Source organism: Callithrix jacchus, chromosome 14 (assembly GCF_049354715.1).
Source record: "Callithrix jacchus isolate 240 chromosome 14, calJac240_pri, whole genome shotgun sequence".
Taxonomy (NCBI): Eukaryota; Metazoa; Chordata; class Mammalia; order Primates; family Cebidae; genus Callithrix; species Callithrix jacchus.
In genome coordinates, this window is record NC_133515.1 from 76,807,271 (window position 1) to 76,825,757 (window position 18,487).

An 18,487-nucleotide genomic window follows, 5' to 3' on the forward strand; every position below is an offset into this window, starting at 1 on the left:
CTGTAGGCTATTTACTACACATCCATGTCACTAGACAAGCTCAAGGCATTCAATTCCACCTGTTATTTAGTTTTGAACTCTTAGAGATTAGACCTTGATGATTGGTAATGCTTGGCATCAGCCATTGAAGACCACCTCTTACTTTGAACTTGAACACTCAAATCACCACTCTCACCAGCCCTCCAGGCCAATAGGCTGGGTGTAATTGTCTATAGCTCATAAATAAGAAAGTCAAGGCCAGCAAGGTTGTGAGGCCTGCCCAGGCTCATGCAGTGATTATAACCATGAACAGCACTAAAAGCTTTGGACTATAAAAGATCAAAACCATTCACGCCCCAAATGCATTTTATATAAAAATGATTGACAATTTTTTATTAAACTGCACTTTATTCATCGGCATTAAAACAGCTTTCAGGCTTTTAGGTGAGTTATGGTCACCTTGGAATGGCTCTGGGTAAAATGCTGACATTGCTGAAGGATGTTTTCAGCATCTGAGGCTGTTATTTTCATTCCTTATCCTGGGTTTGGTTCCCACCTCTGTATTCCCTTGGTAGAGCAAAGTCTCTGGCTGCTCTTACCCTCCCCCTGCCAACATCACCTTCTGGGTCCCAACTTGGAAACTCTGGCCTCTTAATGGCTCAAATCACAGCCTGACTATGGGGGTCCTTTTCCTCTCAAGTCAAAGGTCCAGCTTTTGGTGGATTTCTCAGTCTGGGGCATCTAAGCTCAAGTTCCTTTAATAGAGAAGAAAGCTTTTCATTCCTCAGTCAGAGCTGAGATGCAAGCATGTGCTTGGGAGAGGTGACACTTTGATTTAGAGCCACATGAAAAGGTAAGTGACTGATGTCATATCTGCTCCTAAGCTGGTTTTAATGAGTGTGGAGAAGGGAGGGCAAGGGCATGAGTATCTGAGGGGGGCTGGTGCAGAAGGGATGCCCCTGAGAGAGTGGAGGAGGGACCAGGGAAGCAGCTCGGGAATGCTCATCTCAAAGCTACTGGCAGTGAATGAAGCTAAAAATGCTGCTGACTTCACGACTGTATTGAGCATGGACTCCCACCATGGGCTCCCATTTTTCACCTTGATCCTTTTCCCCAAGATTCTTGGCATCAATGTAATCAAGTCAAGTCAATTATTCATCACTGGAGAGGGTGTGGGGAAATAGACAATGAATTTAGGCCAAGAGTCATGAAATATTCATGCCCTTTGAATCAGTAATCTTTCTTCTGGGACTCTAGCCTAAGGAAAGGATCCCAAATAGAGCAAGAGCTATGTAATCTGTTCCACAGTGTAGACGTACAAATACTAACCTGTTTCCTAGTTAGTCACTGAACTTCCAGTGCCCTGTTAGTAGGAAGTCTAGTAATGACTTCTGAGGCTCTGTTCTAACCCCACCTCTATTGGTCAAGAATACTGGGGCTTATTTAGTTCAAAGAGGGTCAGAGAAAGAAGATAATGAGATTCATCCACAGCAGATCTTCCAGGTTCCATTTCTGTTGCTTCTGCTGCTAGCAGCTGCTTTGCTATTGAAGACAGTCCTGGGCATCTATGGCCACTGGCATCCTGGTTACTGCTAGAACCAGCGCCGGTTACAAGAGTCCTTTGAAGCCTCAGAACTCAGCTTATTAACAGCCTCCATATGCCAGCTGTGAGGCCAGTGTTGCCATGTTCAGTTGTCCTTCCTAGAACAAGCACACTGTGCCAGGGTGGCTGGACCCAGAGTGGCTTCCAGCCTCAGCTGCACAGTGAGTGCAGCCATGCCCCATGTTTCATCAGCATCACAGCCGGATACTCCCTTTCCTCATCAATCTTTGTCTCCAGGGTCATTATCTTTCTCAGCCACAGGATCTTGAGTGGTCCCAGCAGTACACCCCTCTTGGGTTTCTCTAACTTTGAACTGTGGGAGGAAGCTTTGAATATTAGTTTCTTCTCTCCTATGGCCTTGCTCCTTAGACAATTTAACCATCTCCTGTTAGTCATCAGCTTGGCACTATGATGGCTCTCATCAAAGACAATTCTGTGACAACTTCGATATAATTCTACCTTACCTGAACACCAGAATAACAGACACTTATTTCTCCATTGTTGCATAACTAGGGCAATCACTCAGCGATCTTTTATAGAGCAACGATAACAACAGCAAAAATCAGCTTATCTACTTTAGAAACAAAAATAAAACATCTATATAGGCATGCAGACATTCACTGCAAATTGTTTATAGAAATCAAATGTGAGAAGACTCCAAAGATGCAACATTAGGGGGACTGTAAAGTAAGTTAGCACGTGTCTACTCAATGAGACAGTGTGGGCTAATAAAATGATAATTGTGAAGGTTATGAGAAAACATGGGTGTTTTCTAAACTTTTAAAAATTGCCAGGTTAAAATGAATAAAAGATTCTTAAAATTAACTTTTGACATAAAACTGTTGCCAATGGGATTTGCTGATAATTTGTTTGGGAAAGTGAAGGAGAGAGAACTTAAGGATGACTTCTAAATGTTTGCCTTCAACAGTGGGGTGAAAATTGTTGCTGTTTACTAAGATGAGGGAGAACAGAGAGAGGCAAAGACGGACATTGGGAAACCAAGAACTTTGTCTATAACGCATTTGAGAAACTTCAGACACCCATGTAGTGATACAGAGAAGTCAGTAGGATATCAGAACTTGAGCTTAGGGGATAGGTCAGATAAATTAAGACTAGAAATTTTAAATTTGAGAGCCATCAGTATGGAGATGGCATTTAAAGACATGAGAGTGAATGAGCTCGCTTACAAAGAGCATATAGATGGACAGTATAAGAAGATTTAGGACAGAGCCTGGAGTCATCCCAATAGAGATCAGACAGAGAAAGGAAAATGAGCAAGAAGGCCAGAGGCAATGCAGTCAGTGAGGTCAGAGGAAAAGGGAGAAAGTGGTGTCATAGAAACTGGGAGAGGAGATAACTTTAAGAAGGAGGGAGTGGTCAACTATGTCAAATATTTTTGAAAAGTTGAATAAGATGAAGACACAGAGGTGGACACTGCATTTGAAAAAAGAGGTTATTCATGACCTTGATATGAACAGATTTAGGAGCATGGAGAGAAGGAAGGCCTGACCAGAATTGGCTGAGCTAAGAAAGGAGATGAGGAAGTGGAGCAATGACTACAGACAATTTGCAAGATGTCGTGCTGTCAAAGAGTTGAGAAATAGGATTATGTCTGGAGGGAGCTATGATGTGAGGGATTTTTTTTTTTTTGAAAGTAGGCACCAGAACACATCTGACATTTCCTGGAGAGAGAGAGAAATTGATCATGTCAGGGGTAGAGGGGTTTATTACAGGAGCAAAGTCCTTGGGAAGGACAAAGAGATGGTATCCAGAGCATGAGTGGAGAGATTGGTTTTAATGAAATGGACATGCTTGCCCTGCAGATCCCTGGTGTCCCTACTAAGAATTCTGTCATACATACTAAGTGCTCAGTAACTCCTTTCCACTATTACAAGTGTCAGTCTCCTTGAGTCACCGAGAGGAATGACTGCTGGCTGGTCCATCTCACTGCTCAAAAGTCAGGTCTTGAATGAGACACTGGCAATTGATATGACCCGGACAAAGAGGAAAATGATGAAATGACAGAGTGCTTCTATCCCACAGCCCCACTAAGACAGGCTGTACTCCTACACGAGGGGTGTTGATACGATATGCTTAAGAAATGAAAAGATCCTAGTAATTAATGAATAACTGATATGACCGTCTTTAAATTGAGCTCTTCAAAGCTCTTGAGAGTGGCTGCTAGGGAAATGGGGAATGTGGAGAAAGCCACAACTTCAAAACCTCTGCTATTGTGCAATCAGGATGAAAACCACTGGGACTGCCCAGAAGCGGTCAATTGGTTGAACCCTAAGGAGCAAAGCTCCTAACCAACTTGTTTAGCAGCTTAAGAGAACACAAGTTATAGCTATAGTTCCAGTGCTGTATTTAAGCTAGGAAGTCAGAGCTTTTATCTTTATGGAATATTATTTTTTATCATTAGGCTTCATTGTTGAAACAGAGTAAGTAGATATTCTTTGCCAAATAGCTCATGAAGAAAATGTCTGTCTTCAAAAGCATAGTTTAAAATAAAGAATTTCTACAAAAATCCCCCAAAATTTTCACTTGATTTTTCAATAAAAAACCTAGGTAACCCAATACAAATTTAGAATTTAAATAAAAGTGGATCAGGCAGAATTCTTAGTTGCAAACATCAGAAACCACTTCTCACGGATTTCTGCGGAAAAATAATTTGTTAAAAGAATAGTGGAAATAACCCTGATGTCCATTTAAATAAAATACACTGGGATGTAGTGATACACCAAATTCTATGACAATGAAAAAAGAACAAAACACCAATACAAACAACAACACAGAAAATATCCCACAGACGTAATATTGAATCAAAGAAACTATGCAGCATGTATCGAGTATGAACTCGGTATTTCCATCTATATAAAGTTCAGAAAAAGGCAAAACAAATCTATGGTGCTGGTGTCAGGATAGTGGTTACATTTTGGTGGCAGGAGTGGTAAAAGGGGACATGAGGGATTTGGGACATGAGGGACATGCTGGCTGCATAGGTGTGCTCAGTTTGGACAATTCATTGAACTGTGAACTTTTGATATTTGCTTTTTTCTCTATCTATGTCTTCATGAAAGTCACGCAGGAGAAATCAACCCAAGAGCTATTAGCTAGGTCAAAATATCATCAGTAAGTGCTGGAAATGCAGACTTGGAACATTAGATTCAAGCAGGCTTCTCAACTCTGGCATAGAATTTAAATGAGCACATCTCTGAGCCTCACTAGATGCTGTTGTTTGCTCTGTGGACCTTCTGCCTGGGAGACACACATGTCACAACCAGACATCTAATTATAAATGCATTTGTTTGTTTTCCGTCTCTCCTGCTAGAATGTGAGCTCACTGCTGGAACACAGTAGGTACTCAATAAGTATTTATTGAATGTGGTTGCCTTGTTCATAACTGAGCAGAAATCTCCTTCTCACGATGTGTTCTTTCTTTAGACGTCGTAATCTCATCAGGCACGGTCCAGTCAAATCTTGCTGTCCTAGGAAAACATTTGTTATTTAAAGTGATTTCCCGTACTTCTTCTCTGATTCATTCTCGTAAGGCAATCTAATTTCTTGAGGTTCCAAGTTTGCAGCACAGGGGTCATCCCATGGTAACCCCTGTATACTCACAACAAAAACATGTAATATACTCATGAACATGCAATTTGACACAAAAATGCACATTTGATAGAGCCGAGGGAAGTAGTGAGAAAGATGGTAAACTAAGAGAAGGAATCTGTTCCTCAAAGAAGAGTGATGAGGTGATTTCCTTGACCCGGATGAGATTGCACAAACGCCATCTGTGTTTATTGCTTCATTTTCCCTCCCACTATGTCATTTGACACTATGTCATTCATTTGCAGGGCTGCTGAAGAATTCAGCGGTGGAATCTTGCCTCCCACTGCACTTTCTGTTGTTTGGAATGGTTAGTAAAGAACTGACTGACTTCTCAGATGGGAATCTCAGAGGGCAGTTATCCTGCCAGCTTTAAGCCTCACCTCACCCTCCAAAACAAGGCCCTAGGCTCTCTGGCCTGTGTTAGCCTCTTAAAGCCTGCTCTGGCCAGCACTGGTGGTGGTACCCTGGGATACTGACCAGCCCTTGGCATTCTTGTCTTACTCTAGGGCAAGAGAAAGTAAAGAGAGAATGGGTTGCCCTTCATGATTTTACTTAGATAGCCAAGAGTAGTGATGCACACCTGTATCCCAGATATTTGCGGGGCTGATGTGAGAGGATTGCGTGTGCCCAGAGTTTGAATTCAGCCTGGGGAGCATAGCAAGACTCCACCTCTTAAAAACATTAATAATAATTTTACTTAGAATCTTCCCATTTCTGCTAAAGCTGCCTCTCTTCTTCCCAGAGATGGGAAGTCAAATAATTATTCTACATGACTATTTTGTAAAGTTGTGTTCTACGTTTTCCCATTTCGTTCCTGAATGGGAGTAGACAGTTCAAGAGTGCGTGGCTGACAAAACTCAAAAGTCAGCTCTATTCTGAGTTGAGTGAGAAGAAAAGAAACACCTGGGATTGTTTTCCTCTGCCACCCTCGCTTGCGTATTTGCCTCTCTATTGCTTGTACATGATGCCTCAATTTCTCTTTCTAGCTCCATCTCCCCTCTTTAGCAACCAAACTACATTTCCAATGGCCTGATAGACATTTTCCCTGGGACCTACTAATGGCATTTCAAACTCAACATAACTAAAAGTATGTTAATCATCTTTTATTCAATACCAAGTCTTTCTTCTGGTTTCTTTATTTAGGGTAGTGACAGTATCATTCTCTTTTCATCTAGATGCCAAATCCCAGACCTCCATAGGCTGTTGTTGGTGAAGTCTTGCCAATCATTCCTCTAAGAAAATTTCATCCCTCTTTTCCATTACTATCCCCAGCTTCCTAATTCAGACCCTTGTCACGTACCATCTATTTCAGCTTTGTTAAGAGGCAGTCAACCATCGTGATTAAGGGCAGGTACTTGTGTCTAGATTAAGACACTGTCTCTTCTGCATTAGCTGTGTGAATTCGGGCAAGTTGTTTAATCACCCTAAGCCTCAATTTCATCTCTGTAAAGTGGGCTAATAATGTTTCTTGCTAAGAGAATTCAATCAGATTATGTATATGAAGGGGCACCTGCAAAGTACTCAGTACTGGTAGTGATTAGTCCCATCTGTCCTCTCATTACTCCATTTCATTTGACTCACCACTGCTAGATTTACCTTCAACAAAGCAGCTCTGATCACATCTTAAAAATCCTCAATGCCCCCACCCAATATCAACCTAACAACTCACAGTTCCATTCTGGAATTCCAAAATTTCCATAAGTCTTATGACCTCCTATTGCCTTAAATTTACCCTGTGTGCCAGTCAAATGGACCTCTTCCCTCACCCCCACATCCTCTCCACAGTATAGCCTCTGTGTATTTGCTTACGTTATATCTTCTGTTTGATTCACCCTCCCCGTCCTTTGAGGTCTAACTTGAATGGCTGCTCTCTGATGACTAAATGTCTTTTCTCTTCTTTTAAAGTCTCTGCACATAATTGCATCTGTCTAACATGATGACCTGCTTTCCTCCTGGTTCTTTGTGTTCATCTTACTTCTCTAGCTGGAGGAACCTCCATTCCTCTGGCTTCGAGTTGCCACATGTCAGCATTAAGGCTAAAACATTCAAGCACTCATTTCCCCTTCTGCCAACAAGATACTAAAAAACCAATTTGAGCAAATTCTCCACTAAGCCACTTGGCTAGATCACTGTTTGATACACAAGGTCTTGCTCAAATAACAGCCAAAGCTGGAAAAAAATTGTGGCGATGAGACACGGAAAGGATCTAATTATTCTTCCTCAGCAATGCTCTGAACTCCATCCTGTTTCCCAGCCTCTGAGCACTCTACCTGAGTGATTAGCAAAGCAGGATTGCACATTGGCCTTACCTCACACAGAATGAGGTAGGTCAAGTTTTTCAAATAGTTTTTATTTTCATTTTTTCCTTCCCAGCATGTCTGTAAGAGCTGGAAAACACTGAATAGTTTTTAAAGAAAACTTGTGCCTTTAGCAGCAACTGGATGCAAACATCAGTTCACATTTTTTTTTTGTTTTTTTGAGACAGAGTTTTGCTCTTGTTTCCCAGGCTGGAGTGCAATGGTGCGATCTCAGCTCACCACAACCTCCGCCTTCTGGGTTCAAGCAATTCTCCTACCTCAGCCTCCCGAGTAGCTGAGATTACAGGCATGTGGCACCATGCCCAGCTAATTTTGTGTTTTCAGTAGAGACAGGGTTTCTTCATGTTGGTCAGGCTGGTCTTGAACTCCTGACCTCAGGTGATCCACCCACCTCGGCCTCCCAAAGTACTGGGATTACAGGCATGAGCCACTGCACCCAGCCCAGTTCTTATTAAAAAAATCTTTTTTTCAGCTTTATTAGGGGATAACTGACAAATAGAAATTGCATATATTTAACATATATGACTGTGGGTAACCCCCCATATAGGCACCGAGGAATGAGAGCTAAGCAGAACCCTGGCACAGTTAGGGCTTGAGGAATATCTCACTTTATAGTGTTACCACTCAGCTATTTCCTTTTATATAATCCTTTATATAATACTCAATATATAATCATATAATAGTTGATATTATGAGTGCCTAAAGAATATTTCCCTACATATATACCTATAATTATATCTTAGTTCATAATCGGAGGAATGCCTAGAGTCGATACAGTACAGAGCATGAATTAAGGAATAAGCAGCTTATAATCAGAGGAGTGCCTAGAGCAGACACAGCACAAAGCATGATTTAAGGGAAAAACAGTTATGCCAGGACAAGAATCCATGGCCCAGGCGGCAGCGTTCAGTATCGTAAAGATACCCGCTGTATGGCAGGCTTGGGGCGAGAGCCACTCCTCCTGATAAAGGAGTTGTAGGACATTGCTCCAGTTCTTGTGGAAGGCTGTCCTCAGAATGGCAATTCACCTTGGTGACTGAGAACTTTATCAGCTCTTGCTACTGTGCTGCTTGAAACGCATCTTCCCATAGAAACCATTGGAAGCTGCCAGAATGTGGCAGTAACACTGACAGCTCTGTCACTGCTATGTGACTTAAAGCATCCTCCTATAAATCTTCTTAGAAGTAGTTTGACCATAGATAGAAATATTGCACAGCACGCACGGCCCACCTTCAAACCTCGGTGACCTAATGGGGGTGGACCCCTTACTGCGCACGGCCCTTGCCTTCATGGGAATGGGCCCCTTGCTGTGCACTGTCCACCTCCTGGCCTAGGTGACCTAATGGGGGTGGACCCCATGTTGTATTGCTCACAACCCTATCACTATCCTTAAAGATGATTTCACTCACTGCCCTGCCCCCTAACCTATACACAATAAATACTTATGCTTCTGGACATTCGGGGCCTCGCCTGACTCTGCTTATAGATGGCGTGGCCCCCCTAGCCCAGCTGTGTTTTTCTTGTACTTCTGTGTCCTGTCTCTTTATTTCTCGGATCCTGCGCAGCATAAGGCTCACCCCACGACCCTGTGGGGCCATCAGCCCTACATATGACTTGATGTTTTGATATATGTATACATTGAAAAATGATCACTGCAATCAAACTAGTTGACTTATCCATCACCTCACATAGTTGCCTCTTTTCTTTTGTGGTGAAAACACTTAAGATACACCTTGTAGCAAATTTCAAGTCTACAATACATTATGATTAACTGTTGCCCTAATGCCGTATGTTAGGTCTTCAGAACTAACTCCTCTTGCATGGCTGAAGCTTTGTACCCTTTTACCAACATCTTCTCACTTCCTCTACACCCCAGCCCTGACAACCTCCATCCTACTCCCTGCTTCTATGAGATTAACTATTTTAGATTCCACATATACATGAGATCAGGCAGTATTTGTCTTGCTGCGACTGGTTTATCTCACGTAGCATAACGTTTTTCAGGTTCATCCATGTCATCACAAATGCAAGGATTTCCTTCTTCACATATCAGTTCTCTTCAAACTCTTTGAATACCCTGAGAAAGGTTTTGGTTTCCAATGGAGGCTTCTTTCATAAACTATGCTGCTTTCAAAAGCTCCTTTAGGAGTAGCAATACTTTTCTCCAGACACTGGCCACAGAGCAGGAGTGTGGGAAGAAAGCCATGCATCCTTACAGAAAGCCATGCATCCTTACAGAAAGCCATGCATCCTTACAGAAAGCCATGTTGACAAAGTCTGAGGTTAAATTCCACTTTGAAAAGTTTTAGCACAACTTCCCTTCTCCCCAGAGCTAAACCTCACTTTGTGCTGCTATTTTTACTCAGTTCAAGAGTGTTTTTTTAACCAACTTCTTTCCTTATGAATTTTAAAAGGTAATTAATAGAATATTGCTAGTTTAAATTGTAATATAAATTCAGAAAATTTTTTATAAATGGGCTTATGTCATTAAGTCTTTAAAAATTATAAAGGCTTGAAACGTTTGTGTGCATAATCATGCTTTTATAATTTTAATATTTTGCATTGAAATATACCTCATACTACACTGCTGACCTGACGGTTTCATAAATGGCACTCAAAAAAGTTGCTCTTATTATCTATCGACAAAATTCTCCTTTATTGTTGTTCTAAAATATATTTCTCTGATTAAGTTTTGCCTTTTCGTATGATGTTCTGAGTATATTTGCATTTACTTTTCTCTTTCTCTCTGTCTTTTTTTTTTTTTTTTTTTTTTTGAGACAAGGTCTCGCTCTGTCACCCAGGCTGGAGTGCAGTGGTGCAATCTCAGCTCACTGCAACCTCTACCTCCTGGGTTCGAGAGTCTCTTGGACTTCAGGCATGTGCAAAAATGCCTGGCTGATTTTTGTATTTTTAGTAGAGATGGGATTTCATCATGTTGGCCAGGATGGTCTCAAACTCCTGACCTCAAGTAATCCGCCTGCCTTGGCCTCTCAAACTGTTGAGATTGTAGGTGTAGTCCACCATGCCAGTCCTTCTTTCTCTCTTTTGAAAATATTTTAAAAATTCTTTTAAAAAATATCAAAGAAAATTTTCTTAGAAAATAGGAAAAATTTCAAACACATACAAAAATAGAGAATATAGTATTGAACTTCAAATATCAATCACTTAAATTCCAGAATTATCAGCATTTTTCTTTTACTTCCATATATTTTTCCTTCCTTCCTCCTTTATTTTGCCTGATGTATGATAAGTGAATCCCAGAATTGTGTCATTTCACCTTTCTCTATGTAAGTGTTCCTTGCTAAAAATAGTGATGTTTTCTTACATAACCACAATGCCATTAATCACACCTATCAAAACTAACAATAAGTTATTGATATCATCTAATACATGCTCCAAACTCAGATTTCCTGCATTGTCTTCAAAGTGTTGCACTGAAGATGATTTGAGGCCAGGTGCAGTGGCTCATGCCTGTAATCCCAGTACTTTGGGAGGCCAAGGCAGGCAGATCACTTTTGAGCTCAGAAGTTTTAGATCAGCCTAGGCAACATGGTGAAACCTTGTCTCTAGAAAAAACATAAAAATTAATTAGGCGTGGTATTGAGTGCCTGTGGTACCAGCTACTTGGGGAGATTGAGGCGGGAGAATCACTTGAGCTCGGGAGATTGAGGCTGCAGTGAGCTATGATCGTGCCACTGCATTCATCCTGGGTAACAGAGAGAGATGCTGTCTCAAAGAAGGAAGAAGAAAGATGGAGGAGGAGGGAAGGGAAAAGGGAAGGGGAAGAATGAAGAGGAGGAAGAGGAAGGAAAGGTGAAAAAGGAGGAAGAGGAGGAGCAGGAGGAGGAAGAGAAGGAGAAGGAAGAAAGAAGAAGAAAAAAAGTTGGTTTGCTCAAATCAAAATCTAAGCAAGGTCATGCAGTGTATTGAATTGTCCAGGTATGGAGAAGAGGCTGAAGAAAAGGCTTAGGTAAGCAAGAGCATCCATACAGGGGAAGTTCAGGAAACACTGAACAGGAAGAAAAGAATAGAAGCATTACTTAAATAATGATCTTTGAGAGGTCCAAGTCATGACTGGAACAATTTTAGCTATCATTTAGCCAGTAGATATTGCCTCTTTAAAGGTAATTCCATACATAGACTGAACTTTGGGGGATCCCAAGATTTGTTCTATTTAGAGATGTGACTTAAGGAACTATTCTACCTCTTCCATCCCCTCTTACTCCAGTGAATATCATGAAACATGCTTTTCAGGTTGAAAAGAAATTTAGAGACGTCCAGAGTAAGTATTGTCACAGCTTTTGCTGGCAATCCATTACAAAGTTAGCTGTTCCTATTTTCAGAGGAGTATTATGTGAGATCTCAATTCCTTTACCTAGTATTCTATTCCCAGCAAAGTAGATGTTGTGTTTGATAGTTCTGAAAGTAGTCTGTGTTGATATTAAGGCTTTTGGGTTTGCTAATCATATGAAAATATATGTCAGCAACTCTGGGGTTAATAATTTAGCCTAAAAAGGTCAATTCTAATGCAATCTTGGAATATCGTACAACCCACCTGTTCATTAATATTTCACCATCTGTGGATCCTAGTGAAAGATGGGTCAAATTCAAAGGGCTCACTTCAAATAAATTTTCTTTGGCTCTGGAGACAAAAATAATTGGCAGTCAACGGTGGTAGGGACAGCTTCTGTCAATGCACCGTAGGAGTCATGAAAGAACTCTTGACTCCCTCCTACAGCTCTTCCCAGCAGACTTCAAACACATTTTTTCATCCACTAGGGAGCCTTTTAGACTTCCATTCACCAACCCAGTGAGATCTCCAATTGCTGGAAATTTCATAAAGGAAAATTCCCCAGGGAGTTTCAACAGAGGTACTTGGGAAGCCAAAAACCCACTAGCTCTTTGGCCCAACTCAAAAATGCAGCTGCAGAATAACTTCCCACACACTGTGCTCCTAGCCACTTGAGATTCAGCAGCTGTATTGTTCTCCTTGGTGTCAACTCCTGTCCATTGCAGGGGACTCTTGAAAGGAAGGATGGTCTAAATAGAGGTAGGGCTGGGGAGAAAAAAGTCATCATACCCATTATTGCCATCAGGCCACACATTTCTATAGCACTCTATGGTTGCACAGGATGTTTATGAACACGGTACTCTTGATTCTCATAGTGACCTTGTAAGGTAGGAAATGTAAGAAATCTTTTATTCTGTTTTGTACATAAGCAGACTGAGGCTCACTGAGGTTAAGTGCCTAGTCCGATGTCCTATACTTGGTAGAGCTAGAATCAAAATATTGGTCTTTGCCCTCTAGTTCAGTGCTTTGTTCTTTTCCCCAAATGACCTCAGTATAGGTTTTGCCTCAGAGAGAGTCTTTGACTGGGCTTCTTAACTAGTGGGTCCAGCTCACTTGTATGCTAAATAGGTATTCCTCAGTCTTTGGGGAGCCTAGGTGGATTTGGGGTAGTCCAGGACAGCAAGTTCTGCCTCAAATGACCTAGTCCATTTACTGTAGTGCCATAAGATTGTCATTTTCTGTGTGCATAATAACATGAAAAATGATGGAAACCACTATTTTAAAGGAAAGTTTTAAAATGTTCCCTCCTTTACAGTGGTTAATGTCTAAAAGCCAATTAATATGCCTGGCCTTGAAAAGTCACATCTATCAACCATAAGTAGAAAATAAAATAAAATTTGGCATTTATAGTGAGCTTTTAAATTCTGTATCTCCCCATAGACTCTCATAACATGCATTGTGGATTAAATGCTATTTGAATACCTCTTTTTTCAAAGCCTTATGGTTAGTTACCATAGAAGAACTTCTTGTTCATTTTTCTTCTGTCCTCCAATGGAATAACTAACCTCCATCTCCCCAGCCCCCCGTATATTTAGGCCAGATTCCCTGACCTACCCTCTACTTCATGGCATTTAGTTCTGAAACAGAATAAGTCAGTCTCATTGCGTGAAGCAATTTCTTTGTTTATACTTCAAATTGGATTAGCTCACACCAGTACTCTCACTTGAGCTATTATGAAAATTTTTCTTCTCTTCATGGGTTTTGTTTTTATTAGGTTTTCAACTTTGCTATTCTTGGTTCAGATCCAAAAGCCAATTAATGGAAACATGGCCACAGGCAAAATTAATATGTTCATTTTAACATCGATCAATTCCTTCTCTCTTCCCCTATTCCAGCCTCTTCTCTTAACACCCATTTGAGCACGCCTCAGGAACCCGTACCCAGAGCCTCCTACATTCTCTGTCTTCACTCAGTGAGCTTTCATATCAAGGTCAGTTCACACCGAGTCATAGGAATGTGACTTCATATTGACACCTAGTTTACTATTTACAAAGCTGTTTCTCATGCATAGACAAGATTCTGGGTGTAGGAGTGCATATTAGGGAGGAAATGCTTTTGGGTTCATCTGTCCCACACAGCATCTGGACAACACTTTTGCATGAGGAACCAGCCAATGATCCATGGGAAGAGTGCTGTAGTCTTTAAGAACCTTCCCCTGCAAGTGACAGAAAAAGAACACAACTGCTTAAAAAAAAAGACAATGCATTTTCTCATGTAACTGAAAAGTCCACTGGTACACTTGACTCGTGGCTGAATCCAAAATCTTCCCACCCCAGTTCTCAGGCTTTAGGACTCCAACTGAATGACACCCATTTTGGGTCACCAGCTTGCAGTGGCATATTATGGGACTTCTTGACTTCTGTAATTGCATGAGTCCATTCCCATAACAATCTCCTGATACATATATATGTATATATACACATTTCTCTGTTTCTCTGGAGAACCCTGACTAACACAAGACATTTAGTAGACCTATCCCCTTTCAATGTCCTTGTTACCAAAAAAATTCTTCTGACTCAACTTCTAGAGAACTTGTTCCATATTTGTGGTTAGGGAAATAAGTTAAGAGAAGCACAGGGAGGAGAAAAGTGGGTATCTGTGAGAGATCTGGAAGCTTAACTTTTACATTCATGATACAAGGGCACCACAGAAAGACTAGAAAACAAAGACACCATGTTTAGGATCTGATTAAAGAGCAGAGAGGCTGGTTGGCAAAGGCCTCTCCCATCTCAGAGAGAATGGGACCAGGGCTGTAAGAGTGAGAAGATCAAGAAAATGGTGATGGAAACTGTGAAGAAAGCACAGAAACATGACGAGGGGTTTCTCAAGACTCACTGCAAGGTCAGCCCAGGTCAGAGCAGCAGCAGCAGTTAATGCAATAAAGCATAGCAGGTACAGTGTGCAGTTCTGAATCCAGACACACTCTTAATGATATACTCACACATCCCAACTTGAGCACATTTCTTCCTCTGTTAAGTGGGAATGGTGGTATTGTGTCCCCCTCTGTGGGTTGTGTGAGGACTGAGTAAGATTTCATGTGTAAGGGGTCTAGCACCATAACTGATTAAGCGGCAGCTGCTAGGAATGAGACATTAATGTCTTTGACGTTCCCATTTTAAGTTCTAAGAGGCTATTTCAGGTGGAAAATGTCTGGAAATCTGGGAAGAAATACTTGAGTGGTCCTTTCAGGGCTTGCAGTTTTAAGGTAAGCATCCACCCACTGGAGGGCACTTTTGATTTGGGGCATAGATGCTATTGTTCTATGTCATCAGGCTGTGTTCTTCCCCCAACCCTCACCACATTTGCAGACCTAAGTTCATGTAAGGAGAAAGGATCTTGATGGATTTGCAGTTCTGATTTATTTAACTGTCTGATGGTCAAATCCAGCCCTAACTGAGTCCATGTGGCAGGGCAGGACTACTGATCATTGGGGATGGGGAACATGTACTGGTGACCCTCAACTCGACATCAGGGTCCACCAGCCCATTGCCAATGATGCGCCTTAGAGAAAACATGTGCGTGTGTGGTGCGTGCTGAAAGAACCTAACACTAGGAGCCGTAACACTCCAGACTTAGACAGCATCTGGGATCTGGCCTAAAACAGAACAAAGAATAATCTTTCCTCAAGTCTCAAGGAAGCAGCAACAAGATGGGGCTGGAGCCAGAAGAAATGGGGGGCATTTGATGTGACTACATATAGGGTTGAAACAGTCAAAGAGGAACTGGCTTCATCTCAAATCTCATGTTATTCTTCTACCTTTAGCAACCGGGGTCAGATTTAACATTTATTTTTAAAAGGTCATATTAACTTTTTTTTTTTTTTTTTTTTTTTTTGAGACAGAGTCTTGCTCCGTCACTCAGGCTGGAGTACAATGGTGTGATCTCAGCTCACTGCAACCTCCACCTCCTGGGTTCAAGCAATTCTCCTGCCTCAGCCTCCTGAGTAGCTGGGACTACAGGTGTGCGCCACCACGCCCAGCTAATTTTTGTATTTTTAGTGGAGACAGGGTTTCACTATGTTGGCCAGGCTGGTCTTGAACTCCTGACCTCAGGTGATCCACCTGCCTCAGCCTCTCAAAGTGTGGTGGCATGGGCAGGGTACTGTGGCTCACGCCTATAATCCCAGCACTTTGGGAGGTCAAGGAGGGTGGGTCACGAGGTCAAGAGATCGAGACCATCCTGGTCAACATGGTGAAACCCGTCTCTACTAAAAATACAAAAATTAGCTGGGCATGGTGGCACACGCCTGTAGTCCCAGCTACTCGGGAGGCTGAGGCAGGAGAATTGCTTGAACCCAGGAGGCAGAGGTTGCAGTGAGCTGAGATCGCACCATTGTACTCCAGCCTGGGTAGCAAGAGCGAAACTCCATCTCAAAAAATTAAAAGTGCAGTGGCACATGCCACTGCACCCTGCTGGTCACATTGAACTTTATTCACCCAAAGACAAATTTGGGGGTCATTCTTCCATGACATTTAACAGTCCTAGGACAGAAGACTTTTCTGAGTCTAACTTCAGTGATGACGTATTAACAATCATTATCAGTTATGAAAACAGGCTTGAGGACTGTTGACAGTAATTAACATTCCCGATGCTGTGCTGGAACTGCTACTGGCAAATAATGTTAGCCACTGAGACATCTGCTAATTAGAGGGCAGTGGTTTCCAACTTTCCATTGCTTCTTTGACCCATGCATGCCATATAAATGAAAAGTTGTAAAAGAATAAAAGCTGAAATTCCTATGCTGGAACAATATTTAGAAACCTCAGGGAAGAATCAGGCTAAAAAGCAAACTTGATTCTGGTCCAAGGATCTTCCTCTTGGAAATATGTAACGATAGGTCTAGAGCTTTCTCTGCAGCACTTTACTCCCAGAGTGTAGAGTCAGTGGTGGTCAGGGGTTAAGTGGAGAAAAGAGGATTGAATTTTGTCCTTTTTCCCTTTACTATTCTTGCCCTGACCCCTACAACCTCAAACTTTTGAACTAGGGGATTGGAGGAAAGATAAAAGTCAAGAGCAGAGGATTATGGGAGAATTCAGGAAAATATTCGGAATCCATGATTCTCAAACTTGGCTGCACATTAGAGTAAACTGGGAGCTTTAGAAAACACTGAAGCCTGGGTCCTCGCTCAGAAGATTCTTATGTCAATGGCATAAAGTATGACACCAGGATTTTACAATTCTCATTAGGGGTGTAGCCAAGGTTGAAAATCATTGTTTAAAGTTTTTTGCATTTAACCCGAAAATGGGGGGATTAATTTGTAGTTTTCTCTTGCCTGGTAAGATTTCATAATGATAGTGTTTCTTAGCTTTGGATAAATATTAGAATTACCTAGGCAGGTTTTAAAACATGTAATTCTAGGACTTCACTGTAGTTGAAACTGAGGATCTTTGAGAGTAGGGCTTGAACAATGGCAGTTTTAAACATTAATTCTCATATGAGCCAGGTTTGAGTGCTACTGCTAAGGCAAAGGTTCTCAAACTTTTAGTGTGCATGAGAATCACCTGGTGAGACTATTAAAAATGTATATTCTTACATCCTACTCCCTTAGGGTGGAGCCTGAGAATCTTATTTTTCACAGACAACACAGGTCATTTTGGTGAAGGTGGTCATTAAGACCATTCTCATCCATTGTTCTGATTGCTTTCTTGTCCTGACCAAGATGCAGTTTGCTCAACATAAATGCAACCCTGTCGATTGGTCTTTGGTGGTCCTCAATTGAAGGGACAGGAAAACGAGGTGGTACCACCCTCCTAGGTGGCATTTGAAAATGTCCTTGGTTGTTTTCTAATAATCATGTCTGGAGATGCAACAGATATTCAGTGAGCAAAGGCCAGGTATTCCAAACAGTCAACTCTGCAAACAAGAATTGTCTTGCCCAAAGTTTGAACAGTGTTTCCAGTGAGAGATGCAAGAAGGTGGAAAGGTTTGAATGGTGTGATCTGAAGTATCAAGGTACAAACTTTGGTACCAGGCAGTCCTCAAACTCAGTAGCCATGAGATGTGAGGAAAGGCCCAAATGTTCAAGAAAGAAACCAAGGCATGTAATAAAGCCTATCTCCTAGCTATCTCTATTTCTCTCTTCTCCTGTCTCTTAAAGGAGCAATTCTAACCACACAAACCCCTAGCCCTGACCCAATCTCTTTTAAGATCCCAGAGATGGACCTAGTGGTTCCCTCATTCAGTTCTGGTGAAGGCATAACACAAGCTCTCTTTCCACTGGCCGCAGACGCTGTCATTCCTAGCTAGCTGTTCCTGGGGAGTTACTTTATCACGCAGGACCTGGAGTTTTCATTTGTAAAATCAGTAGCTCGAGTTGGATGATTTCTAACACCTATTTTATTTCTGACATTCTGATTTTATTAACAGTGTAGGAATTCTTATTCTGTGGAGAGACTAGCCTTCAGAATATTATTCCTAGTTGCTCAGTTGATACGTGAAATACCTTGTTAAATGGAGCCAAACTTAAATCCACAATGAAAGACCAGGCTCACGCCATTACTTGTTCTAAAGAAGGAATACATTTACTTGAATTCCTTCTCACGATCCAACAGTTGTCACATGAACCTTACTTAAGGGCAGGGTTTGGTTCGGTAAAACATATTCACTTTTTATTGTTCATTAGGCAAC

At 41.6% G+C, this 18,487-nt stretch overlaps 1 long non-coding RNA gene across 1 annotated transcript in view; it reads right to left on the reverse strand.

The window, feature by feature from the left end:
- Positions 1 to 4,381: 4,381 nt before the first annotated feature.
- The window catches only part of LOC128929643 (uncharacterized), a 99,969-nt gene continuing 85,863 nt past the window's right edge, over positions 4,382 to 18,487 (reverse strand). Inside the window, exon 4 of the long non-coding RNA XR_013526661.1 lies at positions 4,382 to 5,070. This is a non-coding gene — a long non-coding RNA (uncharacterized LOC128929643). The remainder of the gene's footprint in view (positions 5,071 to 18,487) is intronic.